Below are 17,888 nucleotides of genomic sequence, written 5' to 3' on the forward strand. Positions count from 1 at the left end.
GATGTGTATGCCTTGTAGTATTGGCATCCATGTTTCGTGGTGTTATGATGTCACACCATTTTTTGTCAGTGACCTTCCACTTTTATAAGTAACTATGGAATAGCATTCTTGTTGTGAGCAGTACCATAGTTAAAAGCTCTGATGTAACTGAAAGTTCAATGCTCCTTTTCCTTCAATAATTTCTTAACGGGTTGTCATTTATTTGTGTGGGTTATATTCATCTGCACACCAGTTACTCTGCTTCTGTTGACTCTGGTATCCTTTTCTTTTGTTTTGGTTATTTGATTCTCTTGACGTTTAATTAATGAACTTTTTCGCCATATTTCAAATGAATGTATGCATCTAATGAATGGTAACTAATAGTAAGGTTGTGCTTCAGTTATCATCGCAGATTTCATAGACTTTTTTTTTTTTTTTTAGCCCATTAACACGTTAGGCCACACTTCTCACTTTTTCTGTTGTAGTAATTGAAAATCCGTGGATTGCTGTTGTACCTTATAAAAAAGTGTCTTGATTATTTTGTCATGGATTTTCTCAGGCTGCTTCCTTTTGTTAATTCTACCAAGTTTGCTTTACAGTGCTCTTTTGATGTGTCCCATACCATAGTGTTTTGGATAAAAAAAAAAAGCTATTTACACCAAATTTAAATTGTTATTTTTATCTTAAATCATAGCTTCAAGGTGGAATATGTAATATAATAAGAGCACTTAATGACTGTATTTGAATGAGAAAAGTATGACTTTTGCTAATACCTTTACATGTATTCAGACTGAGAGGCATATGTTAAATTACAATAGGTAGAGCATGATTGAAGACCTTGAATTGGGTGACCAGTTCACATGTTTATTACAATTAAGGTTACAAGAAAAAGTGTACCAGCTCACTTTATCTACCTACTGTATATCTTTTTCATAATTTTTGTTGATATTAGTCTTCATCTGTCAATGTCAGTTATTAGTTTTTAGCTTGATTGGAATGCTTTGCTGGGTATATGTTACATATCATACAAAAATTTTGTTTTTTATTAGAATGCAAACTAGTGTGTTTATACACATCTGTTTGTTATTCTTGCAGTTTTCTTTTACGTATGTGTATTGATAAGCAAACACCTAACCATTGTTGATGAATGGTGTTAATGTATCACCATACTGTATTTATATTTTGCAGTTTGGCTTGGCATGTTTTGTTAGTGTAGTGAGGAAGGCATTGCTAAGCACAAGTCCATTGATATTATTTTTTTTGTGGTGCTTTGGTAACGGGTTTTCCTTGATGTTCAAGAGCTTCTTAAAAAAGGAGGTTGCCCTGCCAACCCATGAGGACTTTCATGGAGCCTTTACCTGCCCCTGGTATTTGGTAATGGAGTTGGATGTCTACAAAAAATATCAAATAAGGTATGTAAGAGTGCCTTCTTAAGACCTGTTACATGGGGTTTGAATTTTCCTTTAAGCCCCCTTTACGAGGGCTTCTCCCAAAATTCTTCTTGCTCTCCATAACCATGGCAGTTAGGATCAGTATTGCAGAGTCTGTGAAGGATATGGTCAACAATGCTGACTGGTGCATTTCAGTCCCTATTCCAGACTAAAAATAATAACTACTTGCAAAAAAAGAAGTGATTATGCATTTTATTTCAAAAGTCTCAACTTTTTGTTAGTATAAAATCAGTTTCCAAAGGTATGCATTTTGATTTGGAAAATGCCTGTACTACCACAACAGCTTTCATTTACCACCTTTTCAGCAAGGCCTGGCCAAAGAGCTTCCAGGGAAAAAAAAAAATCATAAATGAAAGCTTGTTGGTAGTGTTGAATTGAATATAAAATTTAGGCCAAAGGCCAAGCACTGGGACCTATGAGGTCATTCAGCACTGAAATAGAAATTGACAGTAAAAGTTTGAAAGGTGTAACAGGAGGAAAACCTCTCAGTTGCACTATGAATCAATTGTTAGGCGAGGGTGGAAAGTAAGATGGAAGAAGGACAATATGAAAGGAGGTACAGTAAAAGGAACGGAAGGGGTTGCAGATAGGGGCCGAAGGCATGCTGCAAAGAACCTTAAGCAATGCCTACAGTGCAGTAGAAGCATCTAGTAGTCTAGACTGAAGCCACAATGTATTTGTTTTATCCAAAGGGTACTGTCACATATCCCTTACTAGTGTCATACAATATCTTTGATGAATTATAAATAAGGATACCTCTCTCTCCTTATAGTAAGGCTACCTTATGTGGCTCATGAATTGTCTGCATCAGTGATAAATGCCGAATCTGAATGTACTGTATGTTGCAGTAGCTAATCCTCACCCGAGAACCTTCCTAACTCTAGCTACTGTGAATAGGTCAGTTACAAATTTTGCTCCTTTAAAGGGTAACTGACCATGTGCTACAAATGGAACTTGTGTTCCTGAAGTGTTGGTTTTTTCGCCACAAGATGTCTGCAAATGAAGGAAACGAACATCTCTCAAGGACAGTTCCTTTGTTTCTTTCTGTCATCCCTTCCCAAGGCAGGTTAATATGGTAAGAACTTACGTTCATTCAGTACTTTTTGAAAGATTTTATTTTGTAGCCTTTAGCATTTGCTAGTTTTTGTTGGAAATGTACTCTTCCAACTATCTTTTTCTTTTCATTATAATTTATCTTTTTCTTTTCATTATAATTAGCTAACACAGTGCAAGCATACAGACACTGAAAAACATTACTTTAAAATGTAGTAATTTTTCTTATAGTTATGCTGATTCTGCTAATTCACCACAACTTAGACTTCTCTCTTTTTTTCAGGTGATGTGGTTGAAAATCTTCTCTGCAGTGATGACTATGTTGAGTAAATCAAGATCTGGTCCATGAAAAGTTGAAATGAAACAATTCTGCATCATCTGAAACATCTATTACTACAGGTCTACATTCCAAGAGATGATAGCACATGATCAGAGGTTCTGTAAAGAAAAAATGTTTAAGTACATTAGTTTTTTTATTAAAGGCTATAATAGGCTATAGTTTCTTGTGGAATTAATTTATATAAATGCATCAATTACTTGCATGTTTTTCATATCTTGTAACTTTGAAAATATGCTAGATTTAATTTGCACAATTCAGAAAAATTATATCTCTCTTACCACTTCTGCAGCAACTTTGTTGCTCCCATTATTATTTTCTTGCCAGAGAGCAAAGAATACAGAAAAAATTCGTTGAACACACCTGTTACTTGCAAATAGCTCACATTCTTTGACTCCACAAATCCAAAACAGAATTTCCAATGCAAAACACATAGTCTGCTGGGTGGCAGCACTATGCATATGCCTCATGGATCTCGAGGTACTGGATAATTAAGCCTATTTGTGTATAGCCAATGAGTTACAAGATCTTCCAGTAAGACTTTCACCATCATATGAAAGGTATTCCACCTACATTTTACCTCATGGATAGTAAATACTTTCTCTGCTTAGCTCTGGAGAACAATAGCTAGCATATTCTTCCTGTTCTGAGTTCTAGGTCTAGGGCAGTGATAACTATCATGTTCACGTCAATCAACCTCCCTCCAAGGTGTCCAAAAGGAAAAAGCTGGAACTTCATGCACTAACCCACTTTGCCTACAATAATTTCCATGTTTGACTTCACATAGTAAAATCTCTCACTGTTGGAGGATGTCTTTCATCAGATCCTCCAATGTCTTTCATCAGATCAGAACCTGGACTAAAGTTGCAAGGATGTACAGAGTGACAAAAAGTTGCAGCAATTGACAGAAGCATGTAGGTTTGCTTCATGAACATCAGAAGTAGGTTAACCAAACATCAGTGGTCAACATGTACCTCCATGTTACCAAGGTGTGGAGTATTTGACACCAAGACTTGAGTCTTCTTTCACCTGGAGCTGCACCAGTGGACATTTATGCAACTACAGGTCAGGCCCATACCAAGAACAAGAAGCACAGATGTAGGACTTGTGGTGAGGGCCGGAGGAGTAGACAGGATAGTGATCTAACCATGGATATGCTTCAGAACTAGAGCTGTATTTACATAAGAAGCTCTTGATCTTGGCACCACTACATGTTGATCTTGGTTGCATTACCAGGCAGAACAACATTGCAACCAAAGCTATTCAGGATTCAATATTTACAGGACTATAGCACATTGAAATGAGGACACTGTAAAATCAACCATAGCAGGCACACAGGAGATAGAATGGTAAAAGAGGATTCACTAGATGCAAGACAAGATAAAAAACCATCCAGGTGTGGTAAATTACAAGGACCTAAGGCTGACTGCATATTTGAAACTGCCATAACCAGATCACAGTTGGAGAAAGGGTTTTGTCAGGCCCACATCTGGTGAAGCTGGGTGATAGAAGGCTGAAACTTGCAGTAGTGTTATGCAGGGCTGCATCAGTGGTGAAACAGCACTGAATATCACCAGCAGGTGTAGTATACAGATGTAACCAGGGTCAAGTAGTTGAGAAGACCCTAGATGAGCCTTCATCAGAACTGGAGCTATGCTTATGTCAAAAGCTGCTAATGTTGGTAATGCTACTAAGCTGAACATCACAACTGTAGCTCTCACCAAGATTGGATCCATTCAGTACCATGGACACATTGAAATAGACACTGAAAAGCCAGCAATAGCAACTGTTTTACACTGTATATTGAGCAGTAAAAGGAAGATCCACTCGAGTTTAGACCCTGGGACAGAACCATCCATGTGTGGTGATTTACTGGGACCTAAAAGAGACTGGATATTGCTCTACCTCAAAACCATGCTAAAATCACATCCCAGGTGGAGGAAGTCTTTCATCAGACTGACACTAGGACCAAAGCTGCATGAATACTGAGAGTGAGCCAGGAGACTGCAGCAAATGACAGTAGCATTATGTAGGTCTGCTCCAGTTGAGAAACAGCAGTGAATATCACCGGCAGGCATAACAGACAGGAGTGGTCAACATGCACCTCAATGATACCATGACGTGGAGTATTTGACTCCATGACTTGGATTATTCCCTCAGATGAAGCAGCAATGGTGGACATTAAAGCAACTGGAGGTTAGACCCACATCAAGAAAATAATAGCACAAATGGTGATCTGGCCATGGGCTTGCGTCAGAACTAGAGCTCTGCATACGTCAAAAGCTATTGAGTTCTGCTGCAATACCAGGCTAAACAACAGGACAACTGTGCTTACAACTAATATGATCCATTTAGGTTTAGGGATATGACGAAATCACGATCCACTAAAAAGTCAGAAATAGCAACAGTTTCACATCACAGATGAAGCAGGAAAAAAGATCCATTAAGTCCTGACAAAGGACATAGCCATCCAGGTTTGGTGATCAACTAGGGCCCAAAAGAGACTGGATACTTCTCTACTTCAAGAAAATACCAAAATCAAATCACTGTTGAAGGAAGTCATTCATCAGACCAACAGCTGGACTACAGTTGCATGGAGCAGCTGACAGTGGCATTATGCAAGTCAGCATCAGTGGGGAAACCACAACAAACATCACCAGCAGGTGTAACAGACAGAATTGGACAACATATACCTCTGTAATGCAAAGGCATGGAGTATTCTCCCATCTAGATTTAAACTGATGGACATTCACCTAACTGAAAGATGGTGCCATACCATAAAACATGACAGCACAAACAGACTGGTGATCAGGCCCAATTAGTAAAAAGGATAGTGATTAAACTATGGACCTGCATTAGGAATGGAGGTGCATGTATGTCAAGAGCTGTTGACCTGAGTCACATTACTAGGAAAAACCCACACTGCAAACACAGCTCCTGTGAGGATTAAATCCATTCAGGACCATGGACATTTTGAGTTCAGGATCCATTTTATAAGTCAGCAATAATAAATTTTTCACACTGGATAAGGAGCAGTAAAAAATAAGATACACTAAGAAACTCTACAGGGGGACAGAAACCTCTGGGAGTGGTAATTTACTAGGACCCTAAAGCAGACTAGGTTACTCAACTAAGAGACAAACTCAAAGTACTTTCTCAAATGATGCAAACACTCTACCCTCTAAAATTTTCATGTACCAGGTGCAAGACCATTCCCCTCTGTCAATTGGGTTAAAAATTTTTAGGTTTTTCTGATATGGTTAGTTTTTCATACTATATTGAATTTTAGGTGTTACAGGGAGAAACAACTTTTCACAGTTAAAATAGGTGACTTACATAGGAGCATCCTTAATGGAGTTTGGAGACTGACATGGCGTAAGCTCTTTGCAGCTTACGCCATGACCATTCTTTGAAGCTGACTGGTTGGCAGTGGTTTTGAAAAAGTTGGTTAATCTGTGGTTCTTTTCATCTTCAATAATTTAGCAATGGCTGTTTTACTGAACTAAAATAAGTTATGCTGATTATCAAGAGGAATATTACTATGCTGATTATCAAGAGGAAACATTACATTATCCACTGAAATAAAACCATAATACTGTACACATCTCCCAAAAAATGGTAGAAAAACAGAAAAATATGAATGAAATCATAAGTGTTCTGCAACGCTGCAATGTTGTTTTTTGTAAATGAGGTTCACCTGGCTACAGAGGTGACACGGAATGTTTGCATTCGAATCGGTGCACTTGAGTTACAGGACAACAATAATTATGATACTGTCAAGAATGTTCACCATTCTAAATTTAAACATAAAGACTGTCACAGAGCTATGCAGACTGGTATTTCATATTGATTTTAGGAAATTTTACTACATTTTAATAGCCATAAAATTGATTTCATTGTACTGAAATCATATACACATTTGGTGGGATGACAAGCAGTGACAGCACTCTACAAAACCAGAATATGCCTATGTTCAACTTAAGTTACAAGTCATACTGGATATAATTTGCTGAGAATTTTCTCAAGGAAAATATCTCTTTTCGAAACAACAGTATCCTAAAAAATTACGTAGACCTATAACGTCCTATGTCTTTTTGTTGGTTTATGCAGCATATGACATTTGGATTATAGGCCTACCTTATATTCAGCCATTTTATTGTGGTTCTTGTTGTGGTTATTCTTGTTTTTGTTGCTGCTGTTATGGTGCTTGTAGTGTCTTCAAAAATTGTTTATATGGTAACCTAACACTGCAGAATAAACAGACCTGTTCATAAAATACTACTAGAATTATCTGCCTACTATTGTTAATTGAAATTTAGTAGTTTATTTTAATTAAAAGTAATCCAGATCTTTATGAGTATAGTAGACGCCAGAATATTCTAATTTCCTGACACTTAACTATCCTTTTATCCAACAGAGTACAGTAATCTACAAGAATGCCCCCAAAATTCAAATGAATCAGACTGGTTTAGGTCATCTCATCCATGTCTTTTTCGGCTATCATTTATTTTTTATTTTCTTATTTCGTTATGTATCTTATGATGCCTTCCTACCATAGCCTTCATTTTCATAGAAATCCTACAGTAGCCTTATATTTAATCACCACAGTAATATAATTTCTTATCCCTTTTGTAAATATATTTTCTATATAATTTATTGAGAGCAGTTCGATAGTTGTGAATAAGGTTGAAAAAGACATATGATCGGTCTATATGTGCCATTGGTATGTATACATTCCACCGTGTGCATACACATTACATGTTGTGGGGTCGAAGCATCTATATTAAGAGTTACTCTATTTCAACTGATATGGGTAGAAAACTATTTGCAATAAGAAATTGTCGTTGCCTCAGAATATGAGAATTTGATGTGTAGGCCTATACCCTGTCATTGCCTCAAAATAAAAGAAATTAACGTGAAGGCCTATGCCCATCATTGCCTCAAAATATAAGGAATTGGCGTGTAGGTCTATGCCCTGTCATTGCCTCAAAATATAAGAATTTGATTTTATAGGCCTAATCTTACAATGATATTAACATTTGATGCGGAATTATGATGAATTAATTCCCTAATACCTGTAACGGACCTGCTGCATAAGTCTATGCTTCATTTCAATCAGTGTGGTCTAAGTGGAACCACTTATGTAGGCCAACACCAATATAAAAAAAAAGCAAGATGCTTGTGTATTTAGTCTGCACATGATAAAAAAAATGCACACAGAATGATCAAAGATCTTCATAATGATTTATATAATTTACTATATCTTTTACCAGAGATATCAATTGCACACCATGACTTCGAGAACTCCAAATCCGTGATGTCATCATTCATGCACGGAGCTCAACATTACCGAACGGAGTCAAATCCGTACTGGTAATCATTTGGAATGTTAACTAGTGTGGTGTTACTCACCTTTCAAGAGCTAACCAATCACTGGCATGCAGTGGGCGGGGCTTAGCTGCAGAGAGCGGTGGATTTTGCTATACAGCAAACACCCCCCCCCCGTATTCACGTCTCACTATTCGCGGATTTCTCTGTGGAATGTATCTACCCATTATTCGCAGAAAATTAGCCCATTCGCGGTGTTTTTCTCTGAGAAATATTCACTAATTACTGTATTTTCACATTTTCATGACTAAATGCACTTTTTGTGATAAAACTATTAAAATACTTGGGTATAAGCATTTTTAGAGGGTTTTCTATTTTTAAACTATCAAAATAGGCAGTTCTAAGTGTTTTTAGAGGGGTTCTAAGTATTTGAGGATTTTAGCTACTCACCGGGGGGTTTACTGTACTGTAACCAAATCAGAAAAGCTTAAAATTCATAACCCAACTAAAAGAGGAAAAGCCTTGCACATGGTGCATGAAAAATTTTAGAAAGTAGAGGGCTATCTATGATATCAAGGTGAAGGATAAAACCCAAGAATACAGTATACCGGGAATATTGGAAGCATGCAAAAAATGCCTTTAATACAATACTGAAAATATCTTTAGATTTGGAGATTAAACCATTTCAAAACAGTAAAATGAGTGATTTTTGAGGTTGCAATTAAATGGGATATATATATATATATATATATATATATATATATATATATATATATATATATATATATATTATATATTATATATTTATATTATATATATATTATATATTATATATTATATATATATTATATATTATATATTATATATATATTATATATATATATATATATATATATATATATATATATATATATATATATATATATATATATATATATATATATATATATATATTATATATATATATATATATATATATATATATATATATATATATATATATATATATATATATATATATAAAACCAGTTCCATGCACTTTGCTACATGTAGTCTAGCTTTAAGGCTGGTGGATTCTGATTGTGTCAGTTTTAGTTTTGGAACTACATATGCTATATCAGGAGCTAATGCAGGCAGTATTGAAGCTTTCATTTCAAGTCTGAAGACTAAAAGAATTAGGTTTGCTCTTGAGCCAAATATACAACACTGAATACTTCTGTACTGGCAACTGCCTCCTTCAAACACTCTTGCCTCCCAAAGCACAGATTGTGCAATGGGCCACAGCTTCAAAGGACAGTTTCTGGCCATTTGAATGCTAAAGCAGATGGCAAATCGTCTAAATCATTTGGTTATCAGTAAGGCAAAGCAACTTAAGAGCATTAAAAATACAAAATTTGACAGCACGGACAACACAAGAAATTGTCCAAGTAATTTCACAAGCAAATGTCATGTGATTTATCATGAAATCACATGATCAAAAGGAAATGCAGAAGATTAGGCTAAAAATTGTCAAGATCCTCCTTTTTCATCAGATAATGCTTCATAACATCCTAGTTTCAGTGATCTAAGAGCAAAACGATGGTAAGATTAGCGTGTTCCTCACCAAACACTCACTCCTAAGGATCAAGGTTTTAGAGTGATCCGATTTTGATGAATGAAAATTTGACCATACAGCCAAGCACTGGGGCACTTTCAGCCATTCAGCACTCAAGACAATGAAAAGAGAGTTGGAATGGTTGGACAAGATCAAGGTTTTAATGATGTCAGCAGTACTTTTGCAAAACTGTGTTGAAGGAAAACTGCTTTATTGTGCAGGAGAGTGAGGATGAAGTTAGGGTGATATTCTGGGATTGCACACTGGATTTTTACAGTGTTGTCAATCTTAAAGTTGCTTGCAGTATTATATCTTTTTTAATTTTAGGCACTGGTTGAAAATGATGGTGAAACCTATGATGTTGATTTTAATGTCATCCAGTGGTTAGAATTTTATGATGATTCTGGCTATCATCACTATCCCATAGTTGGTAAAACGGATGGAGATGACGAAGCTTATGCATTTGGTGGATGCAAGCATCCCCACAAAAATATCCAAAATGTGTGCACCAATGAATAAGACTTTATCTTGGGTAATGTTCACAACACAGCAGTACACTTCATTGAAGCCAGATGGAAGTTTTTATGCTATGATCATTCAGCATCTTTGGTAGTTGAAGCTGGTTAAAATCCATTCCTTTTTAAAGCCTATGCTCAAGCAACAGTCTATCTTTCATACCGCAGTCAGCAATGATGCTTCTTAAAGCCTTCCAGTGTTTCCAGAACAGTAACCAATAAAAACAGACTGCTTATTGTCTGCATGGCATCAACATATTTAAAGGCACAAACTGAAGCTAACCCTGCTTCACAGGATTAAGAACATTACAAACTGTAATCACCCCACTCTTTCTATTATGGGCAGTCAGCCAAGTACCATGCCAAGAGTCCTTCCTTAACTTTCAATATGAAGTCATTTTGATAGCTCCTAGATCAGAAAATTTTTGAGTGACTGATGATTCCCTCACAGCTGTCAAGATTAGTTCTACATATGAATCCATTATACTTTTTCCTACCTCTGATGTCAGAAAATCTGGATGAAAGTCAAAAACCCATGCCATTTATACACCAAAGAAATTAAAATTTGTGCAGTTTTATTACCTTAAGCAGGAATAATTAACCAGAGGCTTAGTGCATTACCAAAAATTCCCTAGGCTGTTTAACAAGAGTGAACTGTTCACTCGCCGCATTTGACAATTTCAGATACTGTGAAGTTTGACCTTTTCTTGACCTCGAACACTAGAAAGTCTAATTATGTTTTGACCCTAGATAATAGAAGTTTGACTGTGTCTTAGCCTTTGTGACTGGAAGTTTGAATTTCTTGACCCTGGAATGAAAGGAACTATAAATCTTAAGAAAAACTTCAGGTCAACAATGAATAAAATAATCCTAATAGTTTTTTTTTTTTTTTCAAAACTGGAAAAGGTAATTTTCATTTCTTGCTAACCTTTATGAAATTTTGCAAACTATCTAAATAATTCTGTGCTATTACTAAAAATTAAAATAAAAAATATAACCTCTTACTGTAAAATAAATAATAGAGATTTATATATGAAAGGCTTGTATTTCCATTAACCTTATAAATTACCAAAAGTTGTGCAAGTACAGTACTTTAGTACTTTCAGTAAATTAAAGCATATTTAAAACATTTAATCTAACTTAGAATTACTATATAGGAACTTTAATCACAGGTCCAATGCTTAGAAAGCACAGTGAACCAATAAGCTACAGTACTTTAGGTCTATGGCATTTGGTGAATTGAAACTTAAACCATTTAACAACTAAATCAACACTTGTCCATCATGGTCTTATCTAATTTCGTTTTTCTTTTTTTACCAGACAAAACATTGCCTCAAATAGCTTTATACTTCCAAGTTTAGTACTGACTGGGTACCCATGTGTGTAGATTATTATTCTGCTTAGGGGCAAAGAAAAACTATCCAACACCCAACTTTAAAGGTATTAATTCCTATATTTATCCCCTGATTATGAATCTGTGGTGCCTTGTCTATCACTTTTTTTTTTTTTTTTTTTTTTGCTTAACCTGTTCACCAATAATCCAAGAAGGATTTGTTGACACTGACACACACTTAGGACCTTTCTCTATTGTCATCTACTCTTTCATGATGAAGACAGATGGAGGAATCCCTCCTCTGATGCAAGAAAAAGATGGATGAAAATCGTTCCTACAGAAGAACAAGAATTCCTTTTATTTCCAAAGGATACTTTCAGTTTTAGATGGTGAGTATGCCAAGGATTTTTCTCAGACTGTGGATTCAATCCAGGACCTTTACTCTACAACTGCTTAAGCATCAAATCAAAAGAAACCGTCAAATATCCTAAATCTGTTGCCATAAGTCGAAACCTATCCAATCCATTCAAATTTTAGTATTTCATTACAGGAGGTGCGTATTACATTTTGCTTCTGTGCAATGAAGCTGGTCAGCAAACCAGAGCCCTCGTGAAATCTTTATGTCTGACCATTTCATCACCATCCCTTTTCATTTGTGTCCATGCCAAAAATGAATCACCAAATTTTCAATATCAAAAGTATCCCTTTTTCATGGTACCTTCCACCCCTTGATATCACAGTGCACTTGAGTATGGCATCTTCAAGAGATGACTCTGTGATCCTTACTTCTAGGCTGCTTTACGCATAAAGATTTCAGCAGATTTTAATCTTCCTCTTCAAAACTTGAGATGCCTCTCCAATCTAGATACTGCCTCCAAAATATTATACAATACAACAATGTGAGAAATATCTTGACAGATTACCAGATGAGTGCAAGTTCCTTATTGCCCATCCCTTCTGTAGACTACATCTCAACCATTTCTAGACAAAAATTCCTCTTCTTCTTCTTCTTCTTTTGTGTGCTTTCCCATTTTTGTATGGGTAGCTTTAACAAATAGACCTGTGGTCTTATCAAACTATAAACTATGTTTCCATGTATCTACAAGCGCCCTTTCTTGAAATGATGGCTACACTGACAAGTATTTAGTCTGTAACATCCATTTGCTTTTTCAAACCTATCGTTGACAAACACAAATTATCCATTTGTCTTCCTTGTTGTCACCAGACACATCAGGCATGCCCGCTCAGAACAACTGAGATTTATAAAGTGTCGAGAGGGGATTCTAGAGTATTTAAAAACAAATATATTGCCTATCTACACAATATTTTAACTTATTTCTTTCAATCAGAGAAAACAGCTATGGTATATGAAGGTGGTCTCCTATGTAAGGGAAAAAATGACTTCACCTTGATGCTAAAACCAAACAATGTGTCTTGATAGCCTTGTGAAACTTCCAAGTTTGGTCCAACAATCTGAAAATGTAGTTCAAGAAAGATCCCACCATCTTTAATTAACATACTGTTAACAAACCAGAGAGAATACTTAAGTCGTATGCCACGTATCAGCCTGCCCCTGGGAACCAAGGTTTCAATGTGATTTGGAAATGAGGTAGGATAAATAAGAGAAATTCCTCTGCCAGTAGAAACTTAATTTGAACAAGGAGTTTGCTACTAGCAAAAACAACAATTGAATTATCTGAACACTTCATTGTTTTTGCAAGGTTAACAAAAGTATCAAAGTTAAAACTATAAAAATAAAAAAAAAGGGCCTAGATCATTTATCCTAGGAAACGCCAGGCATAAAAGGTACAAGCTCACAGAAATAGTTCTGAAACAGTCGCTGTAAATATTTTGGCATTATGTGCTTTAATTCCTCAACATGGAATTCACTATCAGTATGGGCTGTATGATTTAATTTTGCTATTATTTCACAGGAGAATTTTTTGTACAAAACAAAAATATGAAGAACTGTGTCATATTCTAAGTGTTCTGCAATTCTCAGAAATTGTGCCAGTAATATGTTGTGTAATATGTACCCTTTTAGGTAATCCAAGCTTTACTTATTTTCTCTTCTCCCCCAATTTCCAATGCCTGATATATGGGTACAGTATTCAATTGTACTTATTTCAATTTTGTATCTAAAATCAATATGGGAGGAAGCCCTTCCACTGACAAAAGCCTTTGCATAAAAAACAAGGTTTGCCTAACTTTAGTTAATTACCAAGGCTGGGAAAAATTGAACTTGTGCATCTTCTAGCGGTACCTTAACCTTAAGATAAGGAATATGTCGTGCACAATTAAGGAAAGATAGGAACCATGCATCCTTGGCTATGTTCTGTTAGGTATGGACAAAGTTAGAATGTATCATCCCTTGAATTTACTCTAACTTGAGTAGACTGGGGGTCTTGGCTGTCAGGCAGGAACAAGCAGCCTAGGCTGGCTAGGTTGGGTTAGAATGAAGAATTTAACTGCCCTTGTAACTTTTGTTCTTCATTGTGCATCCTGTTAACGATACTGAATATAGGCTACACATGAACTGCTTTTTCACACAGCATATTTTTTACCACTTCAACTGGTGCATTCAATTTTTCTGGTTTTCCCAACCAATTTCCCACGGACGTACCCAATTTTTATTCCCTAATTAAATTCCCCAGTTTCTATCACCGATTAAAACTTCCTTGAGCACCAATAAAAATAAGCACTGCACCCAATTTTTCTTCACTATAAAATTTCCTTGGGCACCAAAAAAATAAGTCCCCAATCTTTCTATCAATTTCATTGAACACCAATAAAAAAGCTGTCCAGACTAAAATTTCATTAAGTACCAATAAAAATCATGTAAGTTATAGTATAAACTAAGCAGCTGCTAAGTTAACGACCACTATTCTCCACGTCAACCAAAAGCTAACAAAAGCGCCTAGTCATATTTTAAGGAATTGGTGTACATATATACAGATCTCATGTCTGGAAGTACGTTATAAAAGCTAAAGGAATTACTGTACTTCCTTCATTTATTGTATTGTAACACACACACAGTATTTTACTGTTGGGAAATGACAAGGCGAAATTCTGAAGCATTTCAAGATGCACTCTTATTACCTTTACATAGGAGGATGGTAATTCAAGACAAGCGATAAGACTGCCGTGGTTAAAGCTGTGCCTTTTAACATTATTTACAGTCTTGATGGCCAAGAAAAATGTTGCATTGCTAGTTACAACCACTTGTGTATTGCTAGCTGCTGTTCCAAATCTGTTGTAAAATTGTGGGCAAACTGTAGCCTATTACAAGCTGAATAAGGATACTGTTAATCACGTATTGAATCAAGTTATCTTGTCCTATGTACTAAATGGTGTATAACAATAAAATGCTAATCAATTGTTTATTACATATTAGGCTAATAGTGAAACCAGCAGGTTAGGTTTTCACTCTCAAACGAAATGGCGTATTTTTTTTTTTTTTACACACTTCCTGGCCACACAAAAAAAGACCTCTGGGAACTCGTCCTCCTCACTACTTGTGCAGTATCGGGAATGCTTGGTGATAAGATATTGGTAAATAAATTTTTGTCCCCTCTCCATAACAGAAATCTGAACTTCGTCTAGCCTGTCTTCAAGAAAAGTGAACTCCCTCAAAAATATTGTTTACTCGCTGGATCTTAAACAGAGCAGGCACCAAGATCGATTTACAAGTTTCTAAATTTCAAATATCAAAGACACTTTCCACATATAAATTAGGATTGGCAAAGACTTACAGCACAGAGATACGACATACTGTACACTGATAAAACCTTGGTGTCTAGTGTTACAGTGTATCGTGTAACAGTCTGTGGACTGCGATCGGTCGAGCTGTCAAAAGAGGTATTGAAAGTGAAACTTTCCCTTCGTAGTAGTACAAACAGTAGTTTTCAAGAATTTTTTTTTTTCAGAATTCCAAGACGAGGATAGTGCGGATGTGAATAATTCTATTTAACCATCTGTGAGACTGTTTTTTTTTTTTTAATTCTTAAAATGTGGATATCGACTTTTACGAAAATGCTTACATGCTACCCGCCTGACTAGGCGGTCCTTGGCAAGAGGGCATTAAAAAAAACCAGTTACACAGATACGAAGGCCATTGGAAATCAGGTGATAGACAAACCCCCCTGATTCCCATAAAGTCTGTACGGAAACATTCCTCATTTTGAAAATACTCCATGGCCGAGCCTTAGTACCTGCTGGTGAATGAATGGTTTACCTGGACAACGAGAAGAAAAATAAAATACGATGGTCTGTGTCAAAACTACATTTGACAGCCTTAATTAAAGGAACCTCTGGTTTAATGTATGGAGAAGGGTGTTGAATGAAAGAAATGCAAGGCCTATTAGCAGCAATGAAGAACTAATTTGGCTATGTAGCCTACAATAAGGTCTATTAATTCTGTACAATCTGACACTTTTCAGACTTTCGCAAAGAGAAAGATGAGTAAAACAGCAGTTATAGATATTAAGAGAAATTTCTGAAGAACTGTATCTGCTATTGCCGATCTAATCCTATCTATACAGGTATAAAACTTGTGTTCAAGAAGGATCACATGGAAATTACACATAAGGTAAGCTTTCGACCAGGGGGTTTAGGTTATCACGAGTTATCCTAATAAAAATTACTTTGCTGATTTATGGTGTTCTAAGGAATGCGTACACAGAATTTCACTTAAAGGGTAAACAAAATTTTTATGAATACTCTTGTGCTTCTTTCATACATTTTTTCCCCAAATTTTGAAAACTATCTCCACCATTATTTATCGAATCAATTATAAAAATTAAAACCAACAAAAAGTTTAAATCATAAAGAAGAAAATTTTCAAGCTAGGTTTTGTTTACCATGAAAAAAAAAATAGTTAGCAGAAGTAAAACACACAAAAAATTATATTAAATATAAATAAAAATATAATAAAAAGAAAAATACAATGCTTTTTAAAGTATTCAAATCTATTCATAAATAGTTGAGCTGTAAGGATTTAACTACAAAACTAATATTTTAAGAAAAACGCAGCCAGAGATTTTCTTACCCTCACATGCAAAGCTGTTCTTGAAACAGCCTAGCTGGCACCTGGCCCCCTCTCTTTTTTTATCAGATATTTCATCCCCTTTAGTATAAAATAATCGCAATGAGCTTATCTGAGAGGGGGGGGTAGTGTTTCATGGAGCGCCCTCTACTCACTGTTGCCAGGCTTGCATAGGCTAATGTGCTCCTACATCATTATAGTCTTCTATGCCTGACGTTCGTTGCCTTTTTTTCTTACTTTCATGCACTCCTGCATTCTTTTCATTGTTTCATATTTTTCATGAAGGGCTCTCGGGGCTTCTCCTACTGTTCCACAGACATTTGGGAGCAATACACTTGCTGCACAGCCAATGTTATGTTCAGCTGCAGCAACATTAAAAGCAAATGTTACTGTATCCTTCCCATGAAGTTTAGCCTTTGGAGATCTGGCTCATATTTTGGCATCAAAGGCTTCATTCACACTGAGTGCAACCTTTCACACACCTGTTAAAAGTTCATCAGAAGAAAGTTCTTCACAAACTTGTTGCACAGATTTTTTTCTGTTCCTCTGAAAGCTGAAATTTCACCTTCATCTGCTTGTGGTTCATGGGGGTTACATTTTTTTTGTCGAGGCTCGATTGTAAAAACACCAATTCCTTTCTCTTTCTTGACAGTATAAATGATCATGATTTTCATCATTACTGGTTAAATGCATAAGAATTGCCATTATTTTGTTTTTCATGGCAGTTACGGGATCAATAGGAAATTTAGCCCTTGTTCTTATTGCTATGTCAATGCATTTTCCTATCTTCAACAATCACTCAGTTTATTTATTCCACCCAATTCACTCCTAAACCGAACTTTGTTTGTAGCTGTTCTGACTTTGATTTCAGTATTCTTTCGTCAAGGCCAACATACGGTATACACCTCTCTTGTGGATATGGGTAAGACATTCTTCTTTTATAACTGGGCATGGGGTGCCATAAGAACCAGTGCCATTATTCATTTTGCACACTGCATTATATGCTGCCGAATCACCATCACCAACAATCACCTTAGACCTCAATTTTCTATGTTCTAATCTTTTCCAGACTGCAACAGCACCAGTAGCTTCCATGTTCACTGACGGGTTGTCAAAAGTTTTTTTCGCAATTTCCCGATTGCTTGTGTTTTTCACAAGCTTCCTCGTATTGTTCTTAAGTTATTTTTTAATTTGACTATGAGTTAGTGGCCGAGAACAGCATAATGGAAACATGTGCAATTATAAATTATATCT

General features: G+C 35.9%; 2 long non-coding RNA genes across 3 annotated transcripts in view; one reads left to right on the top strand and one right to left on the bottom strand.

The window, feature by feature from the left end:
- LOC136834364 (uncharacterized) overlaps nucleotides 1-6,366 on the top strand; it is a 49,199-nt gene extending 42,833 nt beyond the window's left edge. The window contains exons 5-6 of one of the 2 annotated variants that reach the window (XR_010851762.1): nucleotides 1,168-1,391; nucleotides 2,767-6,366. This is a non-coding gene — a long non-coding RNA (uncharacterized lncRNA). The remainder of the gene's footprint in view (nucleotides 1-1,167; nucleotides 1,392-2,766) is intronic. The other variant, XR_010851761.1, reaches the window with a different exon arrangement.
- A 3,187-nt stretch (nucleotides 6,367-9,553) lies between these two features.
- Nucleotides 9,554-17,888, bottom strand: part of LOC136834365 (uncharacterized) — a 253,856-nt gene continuing 245,521 nt past the window's right edge. The window contains exon 3 of the long non-coding RNA XR_010851763.1: nucleotides 9,554-11,065. This is a non-coding gene — a long non-coding RNA (uncharacterized lncRNA). The remainder of the gene's footprint in view (nucleotides 11,066-17,888) is intronic.

The sequence above is a fragment of the Macrobrachium rosenbergii genome, chromosome 53 (assembly GCF_040412425.1).
Source record: "Macrobrachium rosenbergii isolate ZJJX-2024 chromosome 53, ASM4041242v1, whole genome shotgun sequence".
Lineage (NCBI taxonomy): Eukaryota > Metazoa > Arthropoda > Malacostraca > Decapoda > Palaemonidae > Macrobrachium > Macrobrachium rosenbergii.